Source organism: Crocuta crocuta, unplaced genomic scaffold, assembly GCF_008692635.1.
Source record: "Crocuta crocuta isolate KB4526 unplaced genomic scaffold, BGI_CrCroc_1.0 scaffold140, whole genome shotgun sequence".
NCBI classification, from domain to species: domain Eukaryota; kingdom Metazoa; phylum Chordata; class Mammalia; order Carnivora; family Hyaenidae; genus Crocuta; species Crocuta crocuta.
The window spans coordinates 9,097,598-9,102,924 of NW_027527775.1; positions in this window are offsets into that span (position 1 = coordinate 9,097,598).

Below are 5,327 nucleotides of genomic sequence, written 5' to 3' on the forward strand. Positions count from 1 at the left end.
GAGCCTGATGCGGGGCTTGATCCCATGAACCGCAAGATCATGATCTGAGCCCAGATCAAGAGTCAGATATTTACCCGACTGTGCCCCAGGCACCCTGCATTGGGAAGATTTTTAATCTGTTGTGATTAGTTTTCTCATTGTAAATAAATATTCATGCCCATACATAATTTTGTATGGTATCTCTTTAAAAGCCCTCCAAATTGTATAAGCTTCAGGCCCCACAAAACCTGGTTCCCCTCTGAAAGTAGAAGTCAAAGGAGATGAAGACAGGAGGGACTCTCCTCTGAGTGTGACAAGAAGCCACTGCAGAGTTTTGAGCAGAGAAGTGACATGACTTCTTCATTAAAGGACCGCTCTGTCTGTCCTGTTAAGACCACATCACCATGGCGAGGAGTCACAGTACACCCGGATGCTATGGTACTGTGGACGCAAACCTCTGCATTTGAGTTGAGTCAGCAGGGTTTTTTAGTACAAGCAGCCTCACCCTTGGGTGGGAAGGAAGTTGCCATGGACATGGGCCAGATGCAGAGTGGAGGGAGATAGGTGGATGTGAGCTGGAGAGGTTGGCGGACCAGAGCACAATGGGTAGGTGCCGCCCCCTCATCATCTCTTGTTTCCGTAGGCCTTATTGGCTTCTATTGTATCATATTTATTTTTTTAAATTTTATTTATGTAATTTCTACACCCAATGTGGGGCTTGAACTCACAACCCCAACATCAAGAGTAGCATGATTCTTCTGACTGAACCAGCCAGGCGCCCCTTCCTTATTGGTTTTTAATAAACGGGGCACCATATTGAAGTGAGGAGGAAGTGACTTCTGCCAGTATTTTCTTACACTCTTACTTGGTCCACACAGACTCTCTGGTTCTAGCTGTCTTCTTAGGTCTTGGTCACAAGAGAGGGATACTGAGGACATCTGGGTGACACCAGTGCAGCATGCTGTAGAGAAATAGCTGTCTCTGCCACCCTAAACTGCAGTTACAGGGCCAACAGGCTTGTACATATGGCCCCTCTTCCTGTATAGACACACTTGTCTGGGACAAGGAGAACTTAACAGATTTCTGTTTCCCAAAGGCAGGTGATCTTATTCTTGGGGGTCTCCTCTCTGTCCAGCATGTCCCATCATTGTCCCTTGCGTACATCATCTCAGGTCCTCATGTAAATAGATCCTGGGTGGTCTCACATTCTGGCCCTTCAGACGTGCCTGAACATGTCTGAGTTCCCAGTGGTTATTCCCAGTTAGCCTCTCACTCTGGAATCCCCACTATCCACGTTAATATGTGTATACCGTACATAGGGTGTTATGTACATTCACAGAAGTGTTTGTATATATAGATGATGTGTCACATCTCATTGAGCTAAAACTCTAGAAACATGTCTTTGAGTCTGTATGCTAGAATTTCTGTTTATACCCATGTTTGCATGATTGGATTGTAGGAAAGAACAACATTACTTCTCTACCTTAGCATAAACATAAAGAAGGAGTTCATTTCTGTTATTACAGTCACTCTTATTTTAGATAAACTGGGTGGAGAAGGGAATTTTCCATTGAGGTTCTGGCACTCCACATGGAAGCCCATTGTCTGATAGTGTTTCCTTTGTCTTCCTTCTCTTGCTTGTGTTTTCTACTATATTTCAACACAGTCGTTCGAATATTCAGTGTTCTGAATTCACATTTGTAAAGAGCTTTATGATTTATAAAGTGTTTTGGCACGTAGCAGTTCATTTAAACGCCGCAGTAACATTGTACGGAAGAACTTGTTTCTATGCAATAGATGGAATATTTGAGGGCCAGAGACCTTACACACTTACTAAAGGCACACAGATAGTGAATGGCAGTACTGGGACTTGAACCCTACCTTTATGTGCTAAGCCCAGTGCTCCAATATGAGACGATTAATGATTCATTGAGTTTTTGTATGGGAATGTTCACTTGGAGGGTTAATGCCTATTTGCCAGAGGGCAAGAGGCTGATGCTAAGGAAGCAGTTTTTACTGATGCTATCAGACAAATATCATTAGCGGTTCAAAACTATCCATTGTCTAACAGGGCTGTGCAATTTTTCAAAACCAAAGTTTCTGCTTTGAATGAAGAAGCATAATGATAAAGAATCAATAGTCAGGGGCGCCTGGGTGGCTCAGTCGGTTAAGCGTCTGACTCCAGCTCAGGTCATGATCTCTCGGTCTGGGAGTTCGAGCCCCGTGTCGGGCTCTATGCTGACAGCTCAGAGCCTGGAGCCTGCTTCACATTCTGTGTCTCCCTCTCTGCCCCTCCCCTGCTCTCTCTCTCTCTCTCTCTTAAAAATAATAAATAAACATTAAAAATTTTTAAAAAAGAATCAATAGTTTTTAACTAATTTCTATAAAAAATAGATATTTCTACTGTCTTATCAGTTAACATTCTTTGGGAACAGGTAATAAAGATAAGCCTGAGCCAGCATAAACAGAAAGCAGGAAAAAATAAAACCACAGGTTGTTTCAAGGAACCAAGGGCAGGAATGCAGCCAGGCTAGGACCAGAAACCAATGGGACTCTTTCCCTGTAGCTTTTTCCTTTGCTTCTCTGTGGGCACGTGCCTCACTGTCTGTCTCAAGTCAGACACATTCTTCCTGCCTCTCTGGACCTTGTGGAGGAATATGGGAACATGGCCACCCCAGTGTTTCTGGGGGTTGAGGGACCCAAAGAAGCTGGCAAGCAATTTTCTGGTCCCATTCTCAATTCCTAGGAGGGAGTATCTGAGGGCCTCCTTGGGCCAGGGGTACACCTCTGGTCTAGTTAGAATTAGACCAAGGGCAGGAGGTGGTCATATAATAGTAACATGGCTGCCGGGGACCTACCTTAATACACCAGGCCAAGTACCCAAAGAATGAGGAATTGTGAGTTTTGCATGTGCCCCTAAGAATGTTTACCATAACTGAGTAACAGGAGAATTGTCATAAAATTTGGAATTAACCAGTCAGTAATAGTTCTCTTACAGTTTAATTTTCACAGCTGCTTTTAAAGAGTTCAGAAACTCTTAAGAATAAACTTGGATATCATGTGTTCACTTATGTGTTTAAACTTGGGAACCTCTTTAGAGACCACCTAGACGAAGCCCCCTTAAAACCAGTGATGAGGGACACCTGGGTGGCTCAGATGGTTAAGCGTCTGACCCGACTTCAGCTCAGGTCGTGAGTTCGAGCCCTGCGTTGGCCTCTGTGCTGACAGCTCAGAGCCTGAAGCCTGCTTTGGATTCTGTCTCTCTCTCTCTGTCCCTGTCCCACTCACACTCTGTCTCTCTCTCTCAAAAATAAGTAAACACTAAAAAAAAATTTTTTTTAAGTGATGAGACCAAGATTTGGAGGGTTAAGTGACATTACTAAAGTCACATGGCAAGTTGGTTGAAAAGGTGAAATTGGGACACTTCGCTGACTTCCCAACCTGTGCTCTTTTTAACCATACTGAGTTTCTCCACATAACTTAGGGGTATCATGACGGATTTTGGGGGAAAACCTCGTGTATGAGGTAGGACTAACTCAAGAAGTAGAACCGCTAGGAATGACAGAATAAGGGATTTATGTAGAGCTGTGCCTCAATTGAGAGAGCGGGTGAAACAGTCTCAGTCCAGCTGTTCCTCCTGTGCCTGGGGCCGAGTCATAGGCTGAGGGGCAGGAAGGAAAGATGAGTGCAAAAGGGCAGACAGGAGGGGCAGTTGAAACTATATCTGCCTCTCACCGGAATCCCGTCAGCAAGCCTTTGACGACATCGCCATGGGTGAGCTGCAGGAGAGGCTGGTGCTCTGGCAATGGTGCCACACTGGGACCTGGCCCAGGCCTAGGATGTGGAAGAGCTCCGGAGGAGAGCCCATGGGCTTTAGCCAGTCTGCTTCCCTACCAACAATGGAGCCACTGGATCCACAGAAACCAGCCTATGCCGTGAGAGGGACTGACTTGCCTGGCCCTTCCGAGAGTAGATATGGCCACTGCTCCACTCCCGTCTTCCAGTTCTCCCTTTTGTGGCCAACCCTAGCTAGAAACAAATGGCAAGGGAAGTAGTGGGTATGTAGTGCAGCTCAACCAGGCCGACCCTGCAAAGCCACCGCACCACGACACCGGCAGCTCTGTGGTTGGCAACATGGCCGCCTTCCCGGCATGGGACTGCAGCCGCTGCCCGTTCCCTGCGTCCAGCCACTTCCTTACACCTCCCCTGTGCCCGCTCACACCAGGGCAGGGGTGACTGGCAAGTTGCAATTGAGGGCGAAGCCCAGTGAACTTTGGGAAATGAGACGCCCGAATCGAGGCTTCCCACAGGCACCCTCATTGCCGGTGGGTGATCACAGAACAGACGCATCTCCTTCCTTGGGCAGTTGGGAAGAGAATCGCCACTTGTTGTGAATCCTGACCCCCTCCCCCTCTAACAGAAAGCATGGCGGGACGGCCGTGGGAGCAGAGCCACTTCTACCACTGGTTAGTGAGCTCTGGGAGAAGGGTGTGGTCCCAGCTGCTGGCACAGTCTCTCAGTATTAGCTCCTCCTGTCCTCAACTTTTAGCCTTTTAGCTACAATTCTTTTTTTTTTTTTTTAATGTTTTATTTATTTCTAGGAAAGACAGAGAGACAGCGTGAGCAGGGGAGGGGCAGAGAGAGAGGGAGTCACAGACTGAAACAGGCTCCAGGCTCCGAGCTGGCAGTCAGCACAGAGCCCGACGTGGGGCTCGAACCCACGAACCGCGAGATCATGACCTAAGCGAAAGTCGGACGCTTAACCGACTAAGCCACCCAGGCGCCCCTAGCTACAATTCTAGTCAGGCAGGAGAAGTCCTACTCTACATTCCATTTCATAGTTTTTTTCCTTGGTGCTTCCCAGACCTTGAAACCCCTACTATTTAGAACACTGATTAGGAGGTGTCCTTTGGAGATATGTGCTTGTCATCTGGGACAAGATAGATGGGGAAATAGATGAGTTTACTGTAAAACCCAGTTCTGCCCCCATTTTCTGTCACCTCCAAAGCGGTGGGCAAACATCAGAAGCCTGGATGCCCAAGGTAAGTACACGTGGAAGGAGGTAATGAAGCGAATGAAGAGCTTGAGGCTCTCACCAAAATGACTAGAATCATCTGGGCATCTTGGTTACCAGAAGGCAGAAACAGGACCAGGCATAGGTAGGGGGAACAGCTATCATTGAGTTCCTTGTGTGGCTCAATGTGTGATGGTTCATTTTATGTGTCAGCCTGACTGGGCTAAGTGTGCACAGAGAGCCGGTAAAATTTTTCTGGGTGTGACTGTGAGGATGCTTTCCTATTAGCCCATGGGGCTAATAAAGAATGAAAAGAATGAGGCTGAGGCTGAGC